At 38.4% G+C, this 27,598-nt stretch overlaps 1 pseudogene; it reads right to left on the reverse strand.

The window, feature by feature from the left end:
- Nucleotides 1-2,548: 2,548 nt before the first annotated feature.
- On the reverse strand, nt 2,549-3,525 carry LOC102520080 (annotated as a pseudogene).
- Nucleotides 3,526-27,598: the final 24,073 nt, after the last annotated feature.

Raw genomic sequence — 27,598 nt, forward strand, 5'->3', positions numbered from 1 at the left:
AAGAACATGAGCACATTTGTTCACTGGGAGAACCAAAATTACTAAAAGAAAAAAAATATGTAAATACAGAAACAAAGCAAAAATAAACCATAGTCTCAAGTCTCCATGGAAACTCCAGAGAGTAAACATACATGCCACAAGTACCATGTTGAAGGGGAAAAAAAAGTGTTATAAGCATACATTTTGCTAGAATTTAAAAGAATTCTGAAGAGTCTAGCCACTGTATATTAGATAGTAGCACTCTCTAAAAATTATTGTTCCATCATCACTATTATTTGATGACACATTTCATCGAGACTCCTGATTCCTGAGCATCACACAGTCTTACTGATGTAAGAACGTTAAACAACACGTAGTCCACTCCACCTGACACTGAGCATCCCTCCCGACAGGCCTTTTTCCACCCGCTCCTTTTCTAATCATATAGGAACTTAGGCATGGATGAAATGTGGAGTAGTGAGTTACTTAACACAGGAAGCAAGAGATGGGATGTTACCAAAACAAAATTCTGGTTTCACCTTTTGCAATGAAACTTTTATAAGGATATGATATACAAATTCCCTAAAAGATGAAAAAAGGCATTTGAACCATGTCCCTCTCTCCCCGAGGAAACTCTCCGAAGATCACTTGGCATTCACAAGATTTCCATGCCCCAGCGGAGACTCCTCTGAGGAGACTACATCCTCTGCAGGTCAGCGAGGAACCCCCGTGGGGCAGCTACACCGCTGCCGGCCAGAGACAATCGCTTTTACATTATTTTTAAATGAGAAGACGAAACAGTTTAACCCCAAAACAGATTAAAGTTAACCGAATAGATGAAAGGCCCATGCCAATCAATTTAACTTCTCATCAGACAGGAAAAAGGAGATGAACTCCAAGGAAAGACATGTTTCGACACAAAAACTAAGAAACTCATTTGTTCAGAGTCACAAGCCAAGCTCCACCAGCTCAAAATGTGGGAGTGTTTTCCATGGATTTTTAAATCAATTTTAAGGGACCGCAGGAATTATTAACAAAATATACATAATAATTTGCCCTGTTCTCCTTTACAGAGGAGTTTCTCATATCTATTTAGGGTTTATAGTAATAAGTTCTAGGCAGTTTCCTTCTTTGTGTTTTAAATTTTTGTATCTCATATTCTTTGTTTCACTTGATGAATAATCACTGAAGAGTAATCAGGTGCGCTCATACTACTAGATATTAGATAAATAAACTTAAATAAGACATTGGGCCTGCCCTGGTTAGTTTTATAGCGGCAGAGACAGACAAGAGTATAAACAAAACAGTAACTAAATTATTAAATGCCCAATGATAAAAGTATAATACTGTAAAATTAAGGAATGCAAAGGAATGACTGAGGCACCAATGTCTAAGGGAGGAGTGGAGATCAGAAAACCACTGGGGGTAGTCAGACGGGAGCTGCGTTTGAAGATGAGTTAGGTGTGGTAGCAGAGCACTCTAGGCAGGCGATATGTTAGTTCTAATACTTACTACACTGACTGATTAGACTCACTAACTTTAATACTGAAGTTCTCTCTTTGTAATACTTAACAACTGAAACAAGGAATTTTGTTATTGTTTTCCTCTGATCCCTGAATTGTTTCTTTTTCCCCTCTTCTTTTGAAACTCCAATTACATATACATTAGCTAGCTTCATACTGTCCCACACCTGAGATTACTGTCATTTTGTTTGTTTGATTACTTTATATGACTCAGTTCGAATAACTTACATCAATTTGCCTTCAAATTCTTGAATCCTTTAACCTGTTGTATCCAAGCTGTTAATTTCATCAGATGGATTTTGTAGTTCAGGAGTTTCCACTGGGTACTTTACTTTTTTTAAGGCTACGAATAAATTTAATTATACTGAAATGTAGGCCAGGGCCTGGAAAACTGAATTAGAAGCTTTCTGAAAAGTCAAGTACTGATTTTTGTTCTTCTCTTTGAAAATAAATTATTTCTACTGTAATTTCTTATGACAACTATGGTTTCATCTGATGCTTTTCTTCTTTTTAAGGAGAACTATATTTACTTCCTAAATAATGAAAAAATCAGAAATTTATGTTTCCAATACTACATTTCGCATTCTTAAAGTGGACACTTCCCATTCCTAAAGGCGCTTTTGATTTTAGAACAACAATATAACGCTGTGATCAGTGAGATATATACCTGGTATAAAGTATCCACAATTCCTTACACGATCTCTTATTCATTTTTCCTCCTCAACTCCAAAAAAATAGAGCAAGAAGGGTAGGAGAGGAAAGGCAGCATTTACCTTTTTTCATGAAGTACAATTTTTTAAAAAAACTAACCCAGGAAATCATGGTTTTCTATGGTCAGTCAATGTTCGCAGATCAGGAAATAAAATATTTCATCATCAGCACAAACACCTTATTTATTAACCAACCTACATAAATAATTAAATTACTTACAGTGTGAAGCCTAGAGTCTACTCCACTCTTTGTTCTGATTTGCATAATGAAGGTTCAAGTTCTTTTCTATATCTTGAGAACAAATTATGGATGTTTGAACCACCAGGAATTTTTCCTCACGGCTGAAGCGATTTTATAGTGTAGAAATTCCTTTCCATCGTTAAGAATGAAAGTCCATTCTTAAGAATACGTGGTCCAACAATTAAATCAGTCTCAGAATTTGTTACTTCTCTGTGATTAATACCGACTCCACTTTCTGTTATCCAGTACCCTCGAGGACCATCTGGAATGGCATTTGCTTTGCAGTATGTATCTAGGACACTTGTTCCAAGGTTAAAGACTAATTCAGAAAATGAAGCTTCTTTAAACAACTTTTAACTCTTGATCAGACATGACCTCCAGTGCACGTATGCTACTATGACAAACGGCTTGTGTACATTTTTAAAGCAGAATCCAGCCCTTCTTCTCCATAAATCAACTTTGTTATGTCTGCAGCAAGTCGTTTCTGAGGACGCCGATTTTCCTGGCTCTTTGACATGCAGCTACATCATTAGGTCCATCTCTGGAATGGGCAGAAAAGTGAAGAGCTTCAGGTATTTTTCTACCGAAATCATCTTGCTGCCTGACAAAGAACTGATACAATTCAAGGAGAAATGTCTTAACTCTGTTTAGCCAAAAGGCACTGCCAGCAGACTCTCCCAGTTTTGATCTAGTTGTAGTCAGGGGAACAGTGATCCCAAATACGTCTTCTCCAGGCAACTTAAAGATGAGCTGGTATCTGGACATGATATTGCCCGGCTGATCAGATCCGCGCAGCTGGATCCGACACCCATAAAGCTGGAGCAGGTAGTAGAAATCATAGGCCTGAGCACCCGGTACAGGAACTCGTCCAAGCTCACGACCTCCGGGCCCCTGAGTCTGGGCTGGACGCTCCTGCGCAAGCGTCCGCGCGCCGCCAGCGGGCGGTGCCGTGCGGGCTGCTCAGGCACCTGGCCGAGCTGCCCGGCACCGCGAAGAAGCCGCACGAGGCCCGCCCGGCAGCGAAGAGCTGCGGGTGAGTAGCCGCCCGGGCCTGGAGCCCCCGGCGCGCGGCTCTCGCAGCTTCCCGCGCTCTGGGCCCCGCGCCTCGCGCCCTCAGGTCACGCCGGCCGCGCGGGCCTCCCAGGCGCGCCGCGGAGCACCCCCACAAGCACCGTCAGCTCGGCGCCCATTCGCTGGTCATGAAGCGCACGCAGCAGCGCCAGCCCAGGTCCCACCTGAGGCAACAAGCCGGCGGTGGTCTGAGGCCATGGAAGGTGATCTGGGAACTCTGCCCGCCTTGCCCCGGGGAACGGGCTCTGGGAGCTCTGCGTACCGCTCTCGGGGAGGAACTGTTTGAGCCGCCCCCGAGCCTCCTGCACCTCCTGAACGCCAGAGCGGGCCTCAGCGCAGCCCCGAGGGCAGGACTCCTGAAAGGCTGGGGACACGAAACCACCTGCCTGAGGAAAAGGACCGCAACCTGCGCGCCGCCATCTTGGTGGTGGCGCGAGAGGAATGCTGGGATTTTGGAGGCCCGATGGAGGCCCGACTGCACCCCTGGGTCCCCGCGTCCTGCTCCTCTGGGTGAGTTTTAAAAACAGTTTTAATAAAGCATAACTGAAGTACAGAAAATTGTACAATTCTATTAGTATGTTTGTGTATAGTGTATGAAACCACTACAGTCAAGATAGCAAACATTTCAGGAACTATATTCAATACCTTGAAATAGCTTATAATGGAAAAAATATGAAAAGGAATATATATATTTGTATATGTATAACCGAAACACTATGCTGTACATCAGAAATTAACAGAATATTATAAACCGTCCACATTTCAATTAAAGACAAGCCGTAGATCGGAAGTATTTATGACATATACCAAAGAATTTGCATGCAGACTATATAAAAATTTTATATAAAATCAATGAGATAAATATGTATCATTTGAAAAATAGACAAATGAAAAATAAACAGCTAATTACCTGAAAAAATATTTAAATCCACTTATAATGAAAATGACTAGAAACCTGAGATAACATGAAATGTTTATCAGATTTCCAAATATTCTTTTATTTGTTGGTCTCCAGATATAGTGGAAAGGTCCATTACAAATATTGTTCAGCCATGCATACTGGTGCAATATTTCTAGAGAAACATTTGACATACCATATCAAAAACTCGAGATACCTACCATGAAACCTAGCAGTTACAGAGTTAGACATTTAATCTAAGGGAAAACATGAAAATAATTTATGTACATGTATATAAAGCAAAGAAGGGAGAAACAAAGCATATCCACAAATAAGAAATTTTTGAAATGTAATAAGTTCATGCTATGAAAAATTACATGGGTATTCAGTTATTTGGTAGCAATATATTTGCTGCTGTGAAAGGTTGTTTAAAATATATTTGAAATGAAGTAAGTTACAAAAATGAATGTAAATGTAGTAGGTTAAAATATGCAATCATAAAATTCTTCCATCTTGGATGTGCAGTGAAGTCTGTTTACCCAGAAGTACACAAAAAATACTTCACCAAACCTCTATTCATTGTTACCCCAAAACTTAACTCCCTGATTTGTAGAAACTGAGTCCTGTCTGAAGGCAGTCTCAGTCTCTTTGTGATTGGTATTCAGTCATTTCAAGTTTCTTCAACTCAGCTTCTCTACTGGGACTAATCTAAATTCTCAGAAGGGCTTAAGTATCTCATCATTCTAGGGAGGGTCATCTAGTCTACATCCTGGTGCTGTCTTCCATTTTAGTGGCCTCTAAAGGAAAGCTCATTTCTTCTGCTCCTTTTAATTTAATTTTTTTTTTTTTTTTTTTTTTTGGTTCTGTTGATGTCTCCCACCATCCTAAGGAGCAGGCTTGGATTTCTAATCCCTAGTTTGTCTGCACGTGCAAGCCTAATGTCAGACGCATCTGTGCTCCCCTAACAGTGTTCATGATAACTTTTTTACACTTCTATTTTTTTTTCCAAATTATGTATAGAAGACGGAAATAGAAGGGGTTTTACTCATCTCTTTTTCAGCTAGTGCCACTCTACTTTTCAGCCACCATGTTGACAAAGGAGTTTCTTTATGAGGATAACATACTCCTAGCTTTGTTATAAGAGAGGGAAGGAAAACATTCTCAAACTTTTTCAAAATCTTAACCCATTAGAATTAGTAGCATTCCCTTTTGGATGAAAAAAAAAAAAAGAAAAAACACATACGCAGAAGGAAAGAACAAATAATTATATACCCACTTGCACACAGGAATTACCTCTGGATACCAAACACTAAAGGTGAATTCTGTTCTTATGTGTATTAGTCTTCTCTGGTTTGCTAATTAAAAAAACCAAATATTTATTTTTAAAATAATTTTCCATAGGAAAAATAATTCTTAAGTTCCTTCCTTCAAAATATTGTTCTGTTATTTTCAGAGAGTTTTTCATCTAGGATAACTCAAAGATCTTTTCCAGAGCTGTGTTGCAAGCTTTGTAATTGTTTTAGAATTGATTGCTATACGAAATAGGTTTATGTGTTCTGACAGTGTGTTAATACAATAAAAGGAATTTTTAGTAGCAAAGGAGTAACAATTTTTCATTGGTTGTAATAAGTTTTTTCCCCCCTTTTCATTGCTGTCTCTTTGTAGATAAAATGGGATTTCATAAGCTCTTGTTTTTCAACATCAGTTTCTAGGAAGGTTTTTTCATCAGGATGCCTTGTTCAAGGCTAAATACAGCTCAGAGGAAAATACATCCAAAAAAGCCTTAAAAAGATTTATTGTGTTGTGTTTAATGGGAAATATTGTTACTGTAAAAATACATTATAAGTTGTAACCTTGAATGTTTGTTTTCCAGGATACTTGAAAGTAAATGTAACAGCCTTATTTTCCAAAATAGATAAACTACTTTTCCTTTGGTATCTGTGCAGTATTTTCAAAATAATTTTCTTAGGAATTAAGTACGTGTTTTAGCATCGGTAGAATATTTTAAATTTGTATTTATCATTCAAATGTAAGCAATGTAGTTTGGAATATTCGTCCTCTAGGACTAGAGATGCTTTTATTAGTTTTACATGAACTATGTAGTTCCTACTTTCCGTGACTGGGTGTCACTGGTTTCTTCTTCACTTTTAATTTTAAATACTATCTGTGAAATTTTATAGATATACAGTGTACACACCAGAGGAAACTAGTGGCAGCTGACCTCAGATAGAGGTCACTAGTGGTAGCTAATCTAATGCCACTTTGTGCAGTCGACCCTCTGTATCTTTGGGTTCCTCATCCTCCCATACAACCCACCCAAATTGATCAGTGGTTTGTCGAATCTGTGGATGCAAAACCCACGGATACAGAGGCTGAGTGTATAATATACCCCATTTTATATAAGAGACTTAAACATCTGAGGATTTTGGTATCTGTGGTGGGAGGTTCTGGAACCAATCCCCAGCAGATCTCCAGGGAAAGTTGTCCTTATGAATATGGACATAGGAACGGACTTTGGAGTGGACCCAATATGTGAAATGAAGACTTTCTGTACACAGTTGCTTTGCCAATATAAAATGGTACAGAGATGGGAAGTCTTGTGTGGCAGTCAAAAACCTCCTAAATATTTAGCAATTGGTGAAATAAAACCTAGCACAGAGCAGCCCTGGACGAGATAAATTTCTCAAGTTCAGTTCTCTCTTCTACCTGCTGAACAGGTGACTTGAACAAGATGTATCTCTCTGTAGGCCTCTGCTTTCGGATCTAGCCCTGGACACTCGCTAGCTTAAGGATTTTCACTGTGAGCAGGGGAGAGAAGGCTGCTGAGACTGCCTTTTTCACTCAACCGTCACTGCAGTACCAGTCACTAGGTGTATAGTTTTGAACAAAATCCCTTGTCTAATGGATCACGTAGTCTAGTGAGGGAGATAAATAATAAATAATTAATAACAGCTAATGTTTGTCAATTATTATTTGTAATACAATAGCCATTGATGATATAACTAATAATAATGATAATCAGTCATTATTATTGTTTTATATAGCTAATCTGTATTGAGTTATTTTCCAGAAGAATTTCAAAAGACTTTAATTCGTCCAATTCTCACATAAACCTGTGTAGTAAGTAGCATCATTACCATCTCACAGGAAATCTGGGGCATGTAAATTTCCAGGAGCATTGCCAATTTCCAGTAGCTGGTGAACTGGGATTTGAACCCAGCATAACTCATATTACCTTTCATTGAGCAAATAAATACATGGACAGTTAACAGTTAACAACTTAAAATTAGTTCTAAGAAGGAAATGACTCTGGTGCAGTGAAAGGGGTTTACAGAGGTGAGAGGTTCAGCATGTATGTAATTAGTTAACCAGAAAAAGCCCCTCTGAAACTTGAAGGTTGAGAAGGAAGAAGCCAGATGAAGAACAGAGGGAGAGTTGCTTAAGGGAGAAATCCTAGCAGATGAAAAGATTCAGAGGCAGGAAAAAAATTGCCTGTGAGAGTAATTGAAATAAGGCGTCTGGCTGTGAGAAAGTGCGCATGAGAGAGTGTACTTAGGTTGAGTCCAAATTGGGCCAGGTAGGCAGTTCCTGGGACCAGTTTCCTTTACACTCACCAAACTGCTTCCCACCTACACTGAAAACTCACTAACTGTGCTGCACTGATGTGAGTGCATGACACGTTTGAATCCCGTGGAAATGAAATCAAGTTGGAGTCCAGTTTACCCTTGGAGTATATAATTCCTAAGGTGGTTTCCAACCTTAGAAGCCTTGAGTTTGTGGAAACTCATATGTTTTCAAAATAATTTACTGATTCTATAGATGTTCTAGGAACGTATGATCATATTTCACATCCAAATGGCTACTCATACCCAAAAACTGCTCCCCCTAAGTACATGTAGCTTATTCCTAAATCTGTATTTTTCAGTATGCTTTCATTCGTTCAGATCTACCTATTACTGCCTACCTTGGGCCAAACGCTACAAATCCTAGGCATTCAAATGTGAGCAACATGGGTTGGTTTGCTACTCTTCTGGAGTTTGTAAGCTAATGGGGCAACAGACAGTTAAATACCTACTGAAGTAAAATATGATGGGAGAGATAAAGTGTTGGGAGCACATGCAAAGAGGGAGCAGAGGCTGAGATTGCCAGAGGGAAGCAGTATCTAAGTTGAGATCTAAAGACAGAGGATAAGTTAGGAAAAAGGTTTGGGAAGAATAGCAATTCGGCGCAGGCACTGGCAAACACAGTCTAGCCTACACCCTGTTTTTTTTTTTTTTTCCCCCAATACTGTTTTATTGAGATACATTCATGACTATTCATTTTCCATTTATTTTTGGCTGCTTTGATGCTGCCCTGGCAGAATTGAGTAGTTCCAACAGTGACTGTATGACTCATAGAACCTAAAATAGTTCCTGTCTGACCCTTTACCAGAAATGTTTGCTAATCTCTGATCTAAATAAACGGGGAGGACAGGAGATGAATGAAAATGGAGAGAATACCAGGAGTAAGATAGAATTATAGCCTGCACTAGAGCATCAGAGAAGGGAATCCTGACCACCCTCCCCAAAAGATGTTAGAATACAAAAATGTTTTGAAGTAGAATCAACAAGACTTAGTGATTCACTGGACGTTGGGGGCATAAATAAGAGCGGTAGTCCTCTGTGGGACATTCAGTTATAAGGCCAGTCAAGAGTCCTGTTTGTGGTTGTTGATCACAGAAGGAAAGTGTTGGCTTGGAGATGTAGTTTTGTGACTTATCAGCATGTGGATGGTAATTGAAACCATAAAAATGAATGAGATTCAATCCTTCATGCCTAGCGAGATCACGTGTAGGTGTGAACCTTGGACAAATCCTAATATAGAACAGCATTTAAGAGTTGGGTGAAGTAACACGAGGCTGTGAAGAAAATCAGGAGACTGTATTGACTTCAAAGACAAGGGGACAGGTTGTTTCAAAAGGCATGGCTGACACTGTTAAATGTTCAGTGTGTAGGGTGTTTATTAAGAGTGCTTGTAGGATCCTACAGGTTTGGAAAAGAGAGGAAAGGAGCATTATTGGATAGAAAGAGAAGGAGAGCTGTCATGCAGGTTTAATGACGGCCCGTGGCTGATGCCATAGGGAGCGCTGGAGCTAGAGCAACAATCCTACAGTGATCAGTTTGTGCTGCCCTGGCAAAGGCGGGGCCTTGGTGAGGGCACACTTCAGCTGAGGCTGACTCTGGAGGGGTTTTCAGCTGCAGGCTGGAAACAGAACTCGCAGGAGATGAGAATCAAGTCCTTCCTGGAAGGAAAATATGGAAATCATTTTACACGTACTTTAGTTGGTAGGTATGTTAAGAAAAAGTTCAGGGTATCTCTTTCTTTAATGGCTTTGATATTTTTTTTCCTGAAAACAGAGGAGGTAACTAGAACTCTTCTAACTGAATCAACTTTAAACGTGAAGGGAAATAAATGGAAGTATTCACACAGAGGTGGCAATCACTACTTCTGTGTCATCCCTGGTATCACTAGCAGCTGATTCTTGAATTTGAAGCCTGGTTTCTCTACGTACTGTGTAATGTTGGTCAACTTACTTACTTCTCTGAGACCTGGTTCTCTCATCTTTATAATAAGGGCATAATGGTGCCCACCTTAAAGTGTTACAGTAAAGACAGAATAAGCTAACATATACAAAGAACATAGAATAGCTCCTGATATATAATAAATGCTTAATAAGTGTTATGATTCTTATTCTTAATAATCATTACTAGTATCCATTAAGCTATACACTGTTATTAATTAATAGCATTGTTAATATTAATATTGCACTCTTTAGTTTTCTGAAACTGTGGTGCATGACATACAACAGGCTGTGTTTTATTTAAAACACACATTACTCATGCTAGGTAACCACCGTTATATTTATTTTCAAGAGGAGAAAATCGTGGCTCAGTGAGGCTAAGGCGGCCTTAGAAAGAGTAGAGCTGAAGTTTGAATGCAGTGTGTCAGATGCTCAATAGATCAAAGGCATCTAAATGTCAATCCTAACGTTGGAAAACTACAAAATCTCTCCTTTCCATTCATAGCACACAGTTTGTTTTACAAAAATGTAGCAGTGTATTTATTCCTGGGAAAAAGTAAAGCAATGAATTTGATTCAGGTTTTTACCAACTTTCAGAATGTTTGATGGGATAGTCAGATGTTGATGAACCAAATTATTATGGCTTTGCATGACATTAAAGTTGGGCTACATTCCTCTTCACAAAAATGCTTTAAAGAATTGATACATGGTATATAATATGCATTCATTCAACAACCTTCCCTGAGTACCACTATGCCCAGGCACTATTCTAAGTGTTTGAGAAGCTAAGATAAACAAGACAGAGGGCCCACCCTTAACAATGCAACAGTTTAGGAGAAGGAAAAGGAAAGAATTGTCTGAAAAAGAAGAAGAGTGGGTACTGTGGTCAGTAAGCATTAAAACATTAAACCACGTATAAAAGGCAGGGGAACCATGATGCAGAAGCTGACTTACTATAGATGGTGGTTCAGGTCAAGGTTTCTGGGCAGATTGAAAAAGAGAGAAAGTAGTATTTACAGCTAGCTGCGTTTTGGGGAGTGATGTTTTTACAGCTAGCTTGGTGGTTCTGGTGTGGGCTTGCAGTACTTAGACTCTGTTTGTGGGAAGTATTTGTAGTATTTTCTCAGAGCCTTCTTCAGCGCGCAGGGGGGTTTGTGTGTCCTGCCAGTCACACTGGTCACACCCAGGAGTCATTAAAATTGAGAGTTGTAGTAACCGGATCATGAGCACATGCGTTGCAGCACCGTACCTAGTAGTGAAGGAAACAGTCTAACGTGCTCACACTGAAGGCTATCATGAAGATGTTAATAATAAGTTTAAAATAATGTTGGACTATGTCTTGACATGGAAATACTGCAAGGACATATTTTAAGTAGGAAAAAAATGCAATTCTCAGAAAGTGAAACAAAATAAAATGTGATTTTATTTAATTTCATTTATATATGCATATGTGTGTATGTGTATAAAATCCAGTATAAATGTAAATGAATGCAAATATTGTTTATATGATAATAAAACCACAGAAAAAGGCTGGAATAATATAAAAGAAAATTTTATTACTGGTTTCCTCCAAGGTGGAGAGTGGCTTTAAGAGACAGGGGAAGAGAAAAGGATACTAAAATAATTTACATCATTTTAATTTTTTTGAAAATTGTAAGTAATTAAAATATTCATATATTAATTAAAAACATTTAAAAATGTTTACTCTCTTTCATAGACATCTGGTACATAGTAGGTATTCAGTAAGTATTTATTAAATAAATTTTAAAATGCCAGTGTTTATAATATGTATACCATCTATTTATGTTACTATAATTTGATGATTGCCTGACCTGCCTCCTCATAGGGCTATTAGGTCAAATTAAATCTGGTAAAATTTTATTTAGCACAGTCCTGTTCTCTCTGTTGTTCAATATCTGAAAATAATTATTGAATACATTTCCTTTAATTTTCGACTGCTACTGTGGGATAGAAATTCCAGTATCAGTAACTTTCTCATTAGATTTCAAAGGTGATAAGCATCAAAGGAATGGAAAGATAATTCCAGAAGAAATAGATTTCCAAAATGAAAAAAAAAAAGTATGTGAAAATTCAAAATTGGAGGTAATAGAGATGAAATGTATGGGAGTGAGTTTATTAGGCCTGGACTTGACTTAATTTTCCAAATTTCCACATACATAGTCACATTTCCTTCTTAGTAAAACTGTGTCTTACTAACTTCTGTGTGTAGGATGGGACTTTCCTAAGTGCCATTGAAGAGTAACACAATAAAAGTAACCAACAAATACTGAGAACCATAAAGAGAGTGTTCAAAGAGGAAAAAAAAATGCAGTTGATAACATTAACTCACAATTATTTTCAGATTTTTAATATGGAAAAAGCAGGTATAGTATTTATAATAAATAAGGCCTATGTAATGGTTAGGAGTATAGGAAAATAGAGAAATTGAAAAGTGTCTCTGATGTAGTAGAAACAAATAAAATGTAAGAACACTGTCATTTAATTGAAAGTCAAACTTGTGAGTGTAATCTTTATAGAGCTATATGATTTGGTTCCTCCTTTCATATCTCTATATTGTAAGAAAGGCTTCATTAACTTTTTCTTAGACAAATTTAGAGGCATGCAATAATTAATTGGAGAATCCAGATATTTCTACACCATCCTTTCAGGGAGTTCCCTGTCAATGTTACTTTATTTAATGTGTACAGTAGTGCCCTTCACTTTAAAAGTTCCTAAGCACATAAAAAATAAGAGATTAGTATTAAAATATTTAAATAGACAAAATGAAAATTATACTAGTATTTGAAACTCAGCAGATGGAGTTGGTTTTGTGGAGAATATTTTCCACAAAACTTAGATGTGTGATTATCAATGGCTACAATCTTTGTTGCAACAGCAAGATGAAAAGAAAAAGCAAAGTTCTGAAAATGGGGCTCCTACAGCTAAAGATTCTCAGCTCTTCCAATCCCTTCCATTTCACAGGAGTTTGCTAATGTCTTTGAAAATAGGAGCTACCAAAAGCCAAACAACATGGAGGGAAAATTTCATGAAAGATGTTTGTGATTATCACACATTATCACCTCAAAAAGGCATAATTTATAAAGCACTCATTTTAAAAGCACGCAAAACATACTTTCCTTACCTTCAGACAGTTTAATGTCTACCATGGAACTTACTAGATATATGAACAAACAAAAGTCTGCTGAAAATGGAAAACAGAATCTGGGAAAGGAAACTTTGAGTGAGGAAGACTGGCAGAGGGAAACACACAGACTGAGTCAGTGAGTTAAGGTTTTTAAATGTTGAAAGAAAAAGAAGAGGGCAGAGAAAATAAAAGCCTCTAACAAATAGGAAAGGACATAAAAATCGATGAGCCATTGATAATGGGTTATATCTGGCTCTATTTTTTGAAGGAAAAAAATGAAGAAAAGGAATTTGGGAAATGGGGAAATAATGATAGCCTGGTTAAAGTAGTTATTGATGAAATGTAGGTAAGAGGATGCTGGTCATGGGACTGAATAAATAGCTCACCATACATTTGGGAAGAGTATCTAAAGAGATCCTAGTAGGGTGGATCATCATTCTGTTCCAATTCAACATCATTCTTAGTGACACACAAGAAGTGAATAATACATAATTGGGGGTTGTACAGAAATTGAGTTTACAGTTACTGCTGGAAATATTGCCAAGAGAAAAAAACTATAGAGCTAATGGATTAAATAAAAGTGAGTGTAGATATATAAGCCAAAATAAAATTACCTTTGCCAAACCAATGAGGCAGCCAAGAATACTAACAGGAGAAGAAGAAAAGCAAATATAACCCCTAATTAATATTGGCATATAATTTGTTAACTAGTAATGTACACATTTTCTTTATCTTAGAAGCTTTCATGGAGTGGATCCCTTACAGACAGTACGTGTGGACCAACTGATGTCAGAATGATGATGCCTCTATGGACTGGCTCTCTAGACCAAAGAAGAGCAGGTCCAGTCCTCAGCTGTATAGATCTGAATCATATACTTAGCTGTTATTAAAATATAAGACTAATCAAGTTAACTCCTCAGCTCTATATTCTAAGGCATCTTTAAGTAGTATGAGGAGGAAGAGAAATTACCTAAGGGAAGCTTTCACATGACCCTCCAGAAATGGGAAAAATTAGAGAAAGTGATAGCAAGAAAGTGAACAGATGACAGTTTCAAGAAAGGAAGTGATAACCTTTGCCAAATGATACTGGAAGGTCAAATAATAGAGGAAAGAAATGTTGTTCTTGAATTTGGCAATTAGGATGTCTTCTGTGAGAACTGACAGATAGTTTTTTTGTGCAGTGGCTGGAGCACAGTCTGGATAGCTGTGATGGATGAGTGATTGGTTAAGAAAATAGGAAGAGGAGATAGAAACTATTTTCCCAAAAAGGTGAGTCCTGATGAGAAAAAGTGAAATAGGGTGGTAACAGGAAAAACACATAAAGGATAAAAAAAATGACATTTTTAAATGGGAGATCTTTGCTGAGTAAAGAATTAGTAGATGGGAAAAGGGACTTTCTTACTAAACTTCTAATTTTTCATGACTCAGTTCAAAAGCCGCCTCCCCTGTAAGCTTTCTCATTGTTCAGCTGACTTCACCCCCGTCTAACTGAGGGTTATCTTTCTGTTTTGCTTTCTTTGCCATTGCACGCCACCTAGCCCATCCCTCAATGATGCCACTCCCTGTAGTTTTCTAATATTTCTGCTCATCTCTGCCAGATTGAGTTTCTTTAGAGAAGCAGTTACGACCGCATCTTCAGTTTCTGTCAGAGTGGATGCCACATCATTTTGATTAATAAAGCTGTGTTAATAAATGAATAAACAAATGCAGATTTCATGTAGTTTTCTAGACCATACAGAACTCTTAGCTGAAACTTCATCTTGAAACAAGGATATAGATTCTGGCATAACAGTGACAAGACACAAGCTAAAGAGGCAATGTGGTGTAAGATCAGAAAAAATAATAAGGGAAGTGTGACTCTGAGACTAAGAATGGGACCCCAGTGATGAGAAATCTAGAGTAAACCACCAAAAAAGTTAGTATATGAAGCAGTGAAATTCAAGAATCTGGAGGTTAGAAGCTAACCCATGAGGAAAACTTTTGAAATTGAGACTTCAATTCCTTCTTACATCAAAACTCTGTAAGTACACAAGGAAACAGTTCATAGGCCAACAATTGATATCATTTCACTTTCAGTCTAAAAAGCTAAAAGACATTTGCTTCTTTAAATATTGATATAAGTTGAAAGAGGAGTAGGGATGTATTGAGAACCTCTTTCCAGTAGCTTAAAAAGAGAGAGTTTGAGGGAAAGTTGTATAGAACACACAAACGGGAGAAGCTTTTATTTGAAAAGACACAGTTAGTAACACTAGGAACAAAAAAGAAATCTATAAAGTGGTTAAGATCAAGATCTTAATAATGACCTTGGTTTAAGATCTTGTGATCCTTTTCATCCCGTTTCATGTGAAATAGTTGGCAAAGTGAACATGAAGGTCTTTGCTTGACAGACTGTGGAATCATTAATATGACGTGTTTATGGCCCTCCAGTCATGCGCAGTCTGGCCCCAAGCTTCTGAGGCTTTCGTCATCCTCATGGTGCAGTAGGCGTGATTTGAAAATTAATGATGTCAAAGGGCAGGTCAGCCATAGCACTCATTGAGCTGATGATCAAAATCACCCACAGTGGAGGGGTGTACACAATCCACTTATGCAAGCGTTCTCCTAACACTACTTGAACTATTAGCAGAAAAATGGTGAGGCCATAACTCTTGTTGGTCACTATGGAGAACATTAAAAATAATCTGACAAAAAAATTGTGGATATGGGGTGTATACGAACAGAAGTCTTGGAACTTTGACTTTCAACTCCAATTACTATTTGCAAGCAAACTAGATGTCTTAGTCAGGTCAGGCTGCTATAACAAATTATAATAGACTGGGTGGCTGAAAAAAAAAACCAGAACAGAAATTTATTCCTTACACTTCTGGAGGCTGGAAGTCTGAGATCATGGTGCCATCATGTGTGGTTTCTGGTGAGCCCTTCATCTGGGTTGCAGACTGCTGATTTCTCCTTATATGTTCTATTGAGGAAGAGGAAAGAGCTCTCTGGACTCTCTTTTATGAGGGCACTAATCCCATTCATGAGGGCCCCACCCTCATGACCTAATCAACTCCCAAAAGCCCCACCACCTAAGCCCATCACATTGTAGGATTTCAATATATGCATTTTGAATAGACACAGTCAGTCCATAATACTTAAGTATCCTCTCTGTTAAGAAATACTCAAATGAAACTTTGTTTAGCTAGTAAGCAATGAAGAATTCAAAAGAAAATTTCATTTATTAAAGTTATTACATCTTTAAAATATAATGAATAACATTATTTTCCTTTGCCTGTAACTTAACAAAAACGAACTTAATCATTGCATTTTAATTAGTAATTAACTAGCTTGTAACCATGACATACTATTTATTACATTTGCCCACATTTTTAAATATAGTCCTTAAATTGCTGGAATCTACATGATGAAATAATTTAATAAGATTCCATGTGGTATGGACTTTTTGATAATGGGGTAGGAGATTGTATAAGTTTGTTTTTAACGGGACTTTTCTTTCATTAAGTCCATGTCCTACACATGAAGGAGGTAAACATCGCTTAAGATAGGAGCTTAGACCACAGGACCCCTTGGGATACTTTCCAGTTTCCATCTGTGCCTTTATTTAAAAAAAAAAAAAATACTGAGAAGTTAAGGGTAACTGGAGAAAAATACAGGACACCAGGGAGGGAAAACTTTTTTCTATACAAGGCCAGTTCCTTAGCATAACTTAAGGCAGATTAGTCTTTAAGTAACTGTAATTAAAAAAGAACCTCCCCCACAAAAGAAAGAAATATCCCTTAATCCTAGCGTTCTCTCTCTCTCTCTGTCCCTCTCTCTTGCTCGCTCGCTCACACCCATCCCCACCTCACTGCCAGGCTTTACCAAGAAGAAAGACAAATGGAGAAAAACTGTAGGGAAGAGAGAAGAGGGAAAATATTGAATGGGGCAAGGAGTGATCTAAAACCACTGCCAGAAATGCTAAATCTGCCCCAAAGTCTGAACATACACAACCAAGTGAAATAAACTGTAGTCAAAGAGGAGGCGTTTAATAGTACACGTGGTTTGAAAGAGCCGTATTCAAAACGCTTGGTGCTGGGGGAGCAAAAGGTGGCAGAAAGGAAGAAGCCCCTTTTTAAAAATTGGGTAAAGAAGAGAAAAGTCAGATCCTGAAAGACAAAAATGGAACCAAAAATCAGAGGACTCACTACCCCTCTCTCTGTGGCCAAAACAAACACACACAAATATGCTAAATTTTCTGGAGTTTGCCATACTGATCATGGGAAAACTGGCAAAATTTATTCAGCCCTGTGGGTTAGTTAATAGTATTGCGTTGTTAATTTTGAGGTTTCAGTAATTGCACTGTAGTCGTGTAAGTTAGCATTAGGGGAAGCTGGGTGAATGATATATTAAAATTGCACCTCTCCAGTAAGCCTAAATTATTTCAAAACAAAGTGTTAAAATGAACGTTACACACGAAGAAATCTTACGTAATGACTTATATTCTAGAACTGGGAAAACAGTATGGCCCGTATGCTATCCGGAGGAAAAAGGTGAGGTGAGCCTATCTGTTGCCTAATAGGTGCTGTTCCGTGAGTGAGCACCAAAAAGCCACCCCCAGGGAGGCATGGCTCTGGCAGGCAACCTAACTCATCTGAATTTTTGCCAGAGAAACACCTTTTTTCTCCTTTTATTTTTACCTTGCTTTGCATTCAGTAAGCCTGTGCCACATCTGGTTCCCTTATTTACTTCTGCTCCGGTTCCTGTTTAGATTCTCAAAATTATCGGGCACGTCCTTTCTGACTGACCCTCCTAAATCTCATGTGCTCTTTTTTGGGCCACTGTTCCATTTTCTCTGGATTCTGCCATTCCAAAGTGACTCGGAGATGATCTGAAAGAGGCTGTGGGTTGTAATTGCTAGGTGATCTGCTCTTGTAATTAACAAACCTATAGCAACGCTATTTGCCAGCTGAGAGATGCAAGGATTCTCATTTCTTCATTTCATCAAAGTGAATACAATTTGGCTTGGAGTCTATGGATTAATTAAAACTTAAAGATTCAATAAAAATAGCTAAGTTTTCACTTTGTGTCAGGCTAGGAGCTTCACACTTGCTACATGTGAGGAAGGTAGTGTTCCCAGCATCATTCTAGGGACACGGACACTGGGGCACAGAAATGTCCAAAGTCTCACAGCTCGCAAGCCTTGACCGTGTCCTCCTCTCTCGTGTCAGTGTGCTACAAGGTTTGAATTTGTTTATTTTCCCTTGATCTACTTTTCGCATAAATTCTTCACAGGGGGGTCACTATGAGAAACTGTGAAGGAGGAAGTTGTTACCACTAATGGCTCTGAAAGTTGTTAACTTTAATGGATTAGAACTGGAGGCATTTTAAACTCAGTGATTTCAGGTAGCAGGGGAATTGAGCAAAAGACTTTCCAGGCTCTGGCTAGAATTTCAGAGTTCAAATCACATTAATGCCATTTGATCAAATCTGCAGAAAGAACAGTCCAAGCACGAAGCCTGTCAATTGCTCTGTGCGCCCAGGATTCACTGGCAGGCTAACTCATCTGTTTTTAAATAGGTTCAGATTCTAGTGCCTTTGATGGAAAATCAGAATGATTTTGTCCAATTGCATGAACATTGTATATGTTATTATAGTTTCTTCTCAAAAATTAATAACAAGATGGATTTTCCTGGAAACATACTTTTTCACCCAGGTTCTGGGGTGCCTGAGGTGACCTCTCCTCACGCAGCAGAATGTTGTTTTACAGGTAGTTGTCACTTTCCGTCTTGATTTTGTCCAGGAGTGCTCAGGTCACCTAGCTCTGCCAGCTGTGCTTTCTCTCCTCCAATAAAGGATTCTCATAGGAACGTGTCAGGTTTGCAAAGGAAAATGGACTTTCCTGGATGGAGCGTATAAAGACAAGTTATTTCCTGAGAACAACTGCCACTCATTCAGAAGCAGGGAAGTGGCTGACTTTGGGGGAAAGGAGAAGGAAATTCTTTTAGTCCTGGGATTGTTGGTATGCAGAGATTAGGAAGAGGGCTATTTTTAGGATTTGGCCAAGACCACAGACCCATTAGATCCAGCCTGACATATTTTAATTACCTAGCACGCTGCATGGTCATTACTGCCCTGGCTCCCTTCCTCTGAGGGCAGGACACCAGTGGGAAGGGATGGCTGCCTGAGCCTTGGGGTGAATAGCTTTGGGTGGACACATATGAGGCTGAGAACTCTGAAGTCCCAAGTTCCCCTGCCCCGTTGCTACCAGCAGAGCCAGTCCATGGGCCCCCGTCTGTGGTGCTTTGTCATGATGGCCCTAGCAAACGAACACAGCACCGTTCAGTGTAACAACAAATTCCAGCAACGTGAAACCAAAATGCTTTTACGCAAGTTCTTATCTTTGAATCTGTTCTACAAGCACAAAAGTTGAATTGATTCCTTCCGCTTCAAGTGTGCTAGGAAGTCCCATAGGGGCTGAAAAGAGCAGAGAGCAACATCCAGAGCAGTCCTCTAATTTACTCTCAGGGACTGCTTCACCCCAGCAGCACTAATGCAAATGGCTTTCCTCCCTCTAGGGACCTGAGAGTGCAGACCAGGGCCACAAAGCACAGGCCTCTTAGAGGCTGCTCCCAGTGGCTTACGTTGTTTTCGTTTTTTAAGTTGTTGCTTTGGGAATTGAGAGAGTATCTACTTTGAAATTTTACTTTACATTTTACTGCCTTTTAAACGCTGTGGGGGCAGATCAGAAAGTTTGTTGCAAAAATGTTATTTTAAGCTCAGTTGTATCAAGAAAAAAGGGGTGTATCATAAAAATCACAAAGTTAAATAATAGATCCTTGTAAAGATCCTTGGTAATTGTGTACAGTAATAACATACCAAAGATTTAATCATTTATTCATGAAATATACAAATTAAGCAACATTAACTTACTTCATTACTAATGCCTTGAAGTAAATGTAGTTTTAATGGAAAGAGCACAGGATGATGAGTTAGGAACCCATGACTTTGTCTCAATTCTCCTGCAAGTTACTTTGAAACTCAGGCAAGTAGCTTGACCTTTTTCATTCTAAGAAGCCTCTTCTATATGAAGGATGAGTTGTAAATAATCTTGAGGTTTCCTTGCTGCTTTAAAACGTTTATATTGCCATACTTGTACTTAGTAAAATTATTGAATACTAAATAATTTATCCATAGAAGAACTTCCCCCTCCTTCCCTTTATTGTATAGAGAGGGCAGGATTTACTCTGGCAGGTCCGTTCCTTAACAATAACAGACCCCTCTGATCAGAAATGAAACTGCATAGTGGGGAAAAAATTAAACCTGAGAAGTGGCCTATACTCTGTACTTCTCAGGATGATGTCAATGAATGTATGTTTCTTTCTTTTTTTTTTTTTTTAACATTTTTTATTGAGTTATAATCATTTTATAATGTGTCAAATTCTAGTGTAGAGCACAATTTTTCAGTTATACATGAACATGTATATATTCATTGTCACATTTTTTTTCTCTGTGAGGTACCATAAGATCTTGTATATATTTCCCTGTGCTGTACAGTATAATCTTGTTTATCTATTCTACATTTTGAAATCCCAATCTGTCCCTTCCCACCCCCAACCCACTTGGCAACCACAAGTTTGTATTCTACGTCTATGAGTGTGTTTCTGATTTGTATTTATGTTTTGTTTTGTTTTGTTTTAGATTCCACATATAAGCAATCTCATATGGTATTTTTCTTTCTCTTTCTGGCTTACTTCACTTAGAATGACATTTTCCAGGAACATTCTCCAGGAACATCCATGTTGCTGCAAATGGCATTATGTTGTTGGATTTTATGGCTGAATAGTATTCCATTGTATAAATATACCACATCTTCTTTATCCAGTCATCTGTTAATGGACATTTAGGCTGTTTCCATGTCTTGGCTATTGTAAATAATGCTGCTATGAACATTGGGGTGCAGGTGTCATTTTGAAGTAGGGTTCCTTCTGAATATATGCCCAGGAGCTTGATTCCTGGGTCAGTGAATGTATGTTTCTACTAAATCTTTATCATTTATTCACTGACTCCCTCTCATACTTCACTCATTCATTCATTCATTCATTCATTCAACAGACATTTATTGAACACTTACTTACAGTCTCCTAACTCAGATAACCAGTGCCCTGGGTGGAGGCTGAAGGACTTGAAGATATGACCCCTGACCATAAAGACCTAACTGGATAGTCAAGGGTAAAAGAATAGAGAAAGGGTCAACTGCGTAACCACATCAGAGTAACAGATAAACAGGATCATGGTATTTTAGTATAAAATAGAATATATCAGTATGGATGAGTCTAATATGTTAAATACTTTATGCTTATGATGAGAGAACACAACAGTGGCCAGGTCCTGACCTCTTTTAATAACTTATATCTTGTGTACATGGTTTGGGCGGTATATATTAATTTAAGAAAGAGGGTAACAATCCTAGTATTGAAATAAAGGGTTGCACATATCTGTGGGAAGAAAAAGAAAGACTGATTCTTCCTGTTAATTAGAACTTCATATAAAGAGAGGCATTTTCCTGGGACTTGACCTCAGTAGGGTTTGACAAGTGGAGAAAAAGGGGAAAAGTCATCCCTATGAAAATAGGTGTGTGTGTAAGACAGGGCAGTCAAGGTAACCCAGAGGGAGGTTACTGGAGCAGTTAATAGACTAACTTAGTGAATATAATTCAAGAAGGGGCAGGAGTAATATTAGATTCGGCTGGAAACACATGCTGAAAGGAGGCATTGAAGACATGATTAGATAGTACATTTTTGCGTAAGCAAATGGGAGAGAGTTTCAATGGTGATGTCTAATAGTATAAAATATTGAACAGTAATCAAGTAGGTTAAGAGCTGAGAAGAAGCCACACAATTTCATTTCAGGAAGCATGTCTCTTGAGATAAATGTAAGTACCTTCATTGTTGGAAAATGACAGTAATTTAATCATAGTGTGTAAGGAAATACTTTCACCTTGGTTCCCATGATATTTAAAGAAAATACGATTGTGAATTACACACAGTATTTAGCTCAACTTTTGAGCATAGTGATATTCGTGTTTTCCCTTGACTTTGGTTGGCTTCTGTTCTGGTTTTAGACCTAATCAACTGTTGCTTCAGGACCAAACCCCTGCCTACCTCCAGCTTAGTTTTAGCTTTGTCTCCATCCCGACTTCTATGCTTCATAAATTCAAAATTAGTTGTTATTCCCCAAATATACTTCTGTCTTTTGTATCCTCATGCTCTCTTTACCTGAAATATACTTTCCAAATTCTAAGTCTCACATCGAGCTGAACATCACCTACCTCAAATATTTCCGTTAATTTATATGCCTTAAATACCTAATAAGTGAATATATCACTTAAAAATGTAATACATAGTGTTACAAATATTTCCATGAGTTAGGCTTATTATCTATTGTGTTTTCAAACATGGAGCTTAAAGCTACTTACGACTGAATATATAATAGACATGGGATTAGAGTTTAACTGTATCAGCCAAAATTTATTACTCAGTAGATTCCATTACATTATTCATACTATTACTATAAAAGAGCACCTCCCTCCCTACAGAGAGTCAAAATGTGCTGAACTCACTTCATGTGACAATTGATTATACAGAATTAGTCGCAGTCATTTTGCATGTGCTTAAGAATTACCTTCTTTATGAGGTGAGGAGGTAACTTTACTTATCTCTTGAAAGCTAACTAAAAACCCATCGTGAGTCAGCTCAGTGACTTGTGACACCTGTTCCCTGGTCTCCACAGAGACAAGGCACCTATTGCCAAAGTGCTAATAGGGAGTGCAAGTGCATGCACAGCATTGCTTGTTAACGCTGCCTCTAAAGTAGATTTTTCTTTTTACAAATAATCAGCACACCATCACATCAACTCTGGAATTGTACAATAACTTTGAGTCAACACAGGAGACACGGAGAAAATATTTACAGCAACAGTATGCAAATACATACAACTCAATATGCAAATGTAAGATGTTTTCCTTTTTTAATAATAACACTTACCAGGTTTTTCTGTTTGACTAGTATTTGAAAGTAATAAAAGACAAAGATAAATTCCATCCAAGTCTCTAAACAGCCTTACAATTCCTCTATAAGGTGTATATATTTTTATGTGTAGGTATTTTTATATTTCAGGTGTAGAATTTTTATTTATGAGAAATGTAGAATGAATTCACGAGCGTAAGAAAAATGGTTTCATTTCTTACCATTCCTTATTTTTCCTAAGACATACTGTTTACAAAGACTCTACCACTTACCTCTTGCACTTGACTCCTAAATTCCTGTGTAGAAAGAATCAGAAGATATCAACATACTCCCCAGTATTAGACAGCAAGAGGCGATATTAAAACAAATATCCACCCTATTCATCAGAAGGAACTTACTCTGATCCAGGTTCTTCTCCTAAGTAGCTGTGTGACTGCAAATGAGTTACCTCTCAGATTCCCTGTCTAGAGATTCAGCTAGAACATTTCTAGATCCTCATTTGATTCCAGAATTCTACCTATCATAAAATTCATGGACATCCTTAAGTCTCATAGAATTTACCCCTTTTCTTATCAGACAGTTCCTTGAATGTGGAATCATCTGAAACAAATTTATCCAAGAAATTCTGCTCCAGTAACCCTCTCTCAGATCTCACATTCTTACCCTTCCAATTCTCCCATGATTTAGCACATACCATTTCTACTTTATGGTTGCAAGAAACTTAGAGATTGTTGATCCCCTTGTCCTTTTGCAATCTGCCAACTCCTGCGGCCCTCTCCTTCCCCCCAGTCCCACCTGGAGCACACAGCTGATTGATTCTACTTCTTTCCTCTCAGGTCTCTCAATCACATTGCAGTTCTTATTTTACTGCACTTTCCTAGTGAAACTCTGAGTCTGGAGCAACGCCTGCCCTGTCATCTGCAGATGGGAATGGCTGAGGATCATTAGAGGATATGACATACAGGTTGTTTCCCCAAGAAATTTATGGCTTCATTCTGATTACTTTCTCTCACATTCCCTTCCATGAATATCCCAAGCTTTCACAGATGTTTTACTTACTTAGTATTCAAACACTCTGCCTACAATTATCAGCAGAAAACTTATCTCCTTTATTAATTTTTTCTTTAAATGAGACCATCAGTGTCAATTTACATCAGCTATCCAATGCCCTTCCTACAAGCCAATCTACATCCATACCTGAGGTCACTCCTGGTCCTTTGGTCCTTAGCTCCTCTAGTTCAGCCCTTTACCCGCCCTCCCCCAGTCCTTGCATCCAGAATGTTTCACTCTCTGCCAGTTACTCTTTCTGTTGTTCTTCAACACTCTCCTTTCCACTTCCTCCTCTTAGCCTGTAAATGTGCTCGAGTTCCTGCTGGCCAGTTGCCAGCCAGCTGCTGTTAACTTTGTAGCTCTTACTTCCATCTACAGTTAACAAAAGCTTTGTTGCCACACCCTTCACAGCTTCACCTCACATTCAGTGCTCTGATGCCCTTCGCACATTGGTGGTCTCCTACTTAGGAATCCAGTTTCATTTCTGAGTTTACTGAACTTCTTCGCTGCTTTTGGGAATGCTGGTTTTTTGTTTGTTTGTTTTGTTTTTCATTCTTGACATTCTCTAATCTCTCAGTTTGCATCATACCCCACTATGCAGTTTGCTGTCTTTGTTAGGGGCTGGACTCTCTGACCTCTTATTCTCTCTCAGTTAAAAGAGTCCTCTTTCCATGAGTATTCCAAGTTCTTGCTCCCAGTGTTATTGTTTCACTATTATTCTGACTTTATATATAAATCTTGAACTATCTCATTTACCCCTGTAGTTTTAAACTGTATCCCACAAACCTACTAGGAGCTCTCAATTTTATTTTTCCATCCCAGACCTCCCTACCAACCTTTATATTCAAAGCAAGACCCCTGGATATAGTCTTCTAATTATGTCACATAAGCATCAACGTTAATCAGGCAAAATGAAAATTTCTTATTTTTTATCAACTGACTTCGTTATCTTCTCTTTGTCTTTTGTGTCTTCCTTGCTCTTTAAATATTATGAAAAATCTTCCTTCCTAATCTTACCTCTTAAACGTTTTCTACTTGCCTGCCCCTCTTCACCTCCACTGGTAAGTTTAACACCGCGTTGCCCTCATCTCTCACTTGGGCAATTGTGTACATTTCTAATTGCTTTCCCCATCTTGTTTTGCCCTCCTCACATCTGTTCTCCATAGAATTGCTGGAGGAAATTAAAACCTGAGTATGCATAGATAGTTATTCCCATGATCATGACTAAATATGTATATTTATTTATTTCTGTTTGTACAGTTAGGAAGAGAATTCTTCAAGGTAAGAAATTGGGCTTTTATCATGTGTGTACTATTAGCAGTGCATCAAGTACATAGGAGAAATAGAGATATGTTGAATAAGACAGAAAGCAATATTATTTTTCCTAAAAGAATATTTAAATTACCCTTCTTTGGAGAGGAGAGAGATTATAGCTTCAATAAATTCAATTTACTGTATTCATTCAATAAGTATTTATTTAGTACCTGCTGGGTAGCAGACCCTGGTTATACAACAGGAAAGAATATCTGTGTCTTTGAAGTTTACATTATTGATGGAAGATGCAGATAAAAACAGGTGACATGAAGGAAAAATAAGAAGCAATAGATTGTTTAAAAATGTAGTGAAAGGTGGTTGCAATTTTAAATGTTGTGGACAGGGTAGGTTTCTTTAAAATTTGGTGAGATTTTTTCCAGGAAAATAAGAGAGTACTCCAAATTAGTCAACACATATATCTGAGAGCATGTTATAGGGAAGGGGGTAAAAAGCACTATGACTCTGAGAATGGGGTTTTTCAGCGAGGTTAAAGAAGGTTAAGGAGACCATTGTGGTTGGGGCAGATTTAGTGCGTGAGAGGAAATATGTGTCTAAAGAGTAAATGACCTTATAATCAGTGTTATAGGGTTTTAGGACCATAGAGAGATTACAGTCTGAAATTGGCAGTGAGGAACAAAAAGAACATTTACCCAAATTCAGACCCACTGGGATGGAGGCCGAGGGAGACGTTAAACCAGCTTCCACCTGAGTGCCTGCAGAGGCAGCAGCATCCTTAAGGGAGATTTAAGTTCCATTTAGAGTGGAGTTGAAGGTAATTTTTAGAAAAGAGAACATGGGAGTTTTATTTATGATGGACCATAAATTCCAGAGGGCTCACTGGAGAGGTTTTAGGAGCCTAGGTAAGATGCAAGACAAGGACATTAAAAATATAAAGGATATGCAGAGATGTATAGTGATTAAAATGTGCGCAGTGAGGGAAAGCCTGGAAGCTTGGAACTCCTTGTGTGATTGACATAAACAGGTAATAGCCTTAATGAGATTAGTTCTGGCTGGTGTCAAAGTAGACAGTGGTAGCTAGGGTGTGACTTTTTGGGAATAGGTCCGACTTTATGCCTGCTAATAGAGTTATAGAGGCCCAGATGGGAGGGTCTTATTCTTAGAATGTGGCCTTATTCCTCTGGACCCCTGTTGGTGATGATTTTGATAGAAAAAATACATATATTTAGCATAAGTATAAAGAGGAATAAAATGTTACTGTGTTCAGAATGAAAATTTGTGGGACTTAAAACTGTTTTAAAATACTTAATGATTTATCCAGAAATCTGAAATACATGTTTACTAAATTCATGTTTTACTGGTCATAAGTCTTGCATTATTGCAATAGTATTTAGACTCTCAGAAATATATATTCCCCCTTGTCTGCTAGAATTTCCATTCTGGAATTCATTCTCTCTGTTTGAGTCATGTTCTCAGAAGAGAGAAGGCATCTGTCATTCACACATGTGGATGTAATTTGTCCAGGTCCTCCAAGAATAAGATGTCGAGATGATTAGATATGCAAGAGGTTATTGTGGGAAATGCCTTAGAGGGAGAACGAGAATGGGAAGCCGTCAGGCTGCCGTGTAGCTCTCACCCTGGTAAGGACAGGGCAAGGGAGGTCTTTGACAGCGGTGCAGTTCAAAGACAGTTTAATGAGACTGATGGGAGATCTTCAAGCCAACACCCCCTGCCAGAAGAGGACTGTATCTCATAGAGGAGAGCCTGCCTTAGCATCCTTGCCACATTTGGTCACTGGCTGGGAGCAGCCAAGGGGAGTGTCACCTTGGTGCAGATGCAGTGGAGGACTGAGAGCACCGCAGCTGAGGCCCTTAGTCAGTCACTCTCACTGCGGTGGAAAATCTGAGAGGCACAATCCCTCATCAGCTACAGTGAATTAGCATGCATTTTGAAATAAATTCAGTTAAATGTCATGCAGTGAAGGGCATGCGATAATGCTGCAAAGACAAGTGTTGAGACAGAAGAGGGTGCTGAGTTGTGGGAATCAAGAAAGCATCCTTTGGGCAAAGAATGATATTATGAATTGAACCGTGCCCCTCAAAATTCATAGGGATTGAAGAGTTAACCCACGTTAAGCCACAGAAT

This window comes from Camelus ferus, chromosome 30 (assembly GCF_009834535.1).
Source record: "Camelus ferus isolate YT-003-E chromosome 30, BCGSAC_Cfer_1.0, whole genome shotgun sequence".
Taxonomy (NCBI): domain Eukaryota; kingdom Metazoa; phylum Chordata; class Mammalia; order Artiodactyla; family Camelidae; genus Camelus; species Camelus ferus.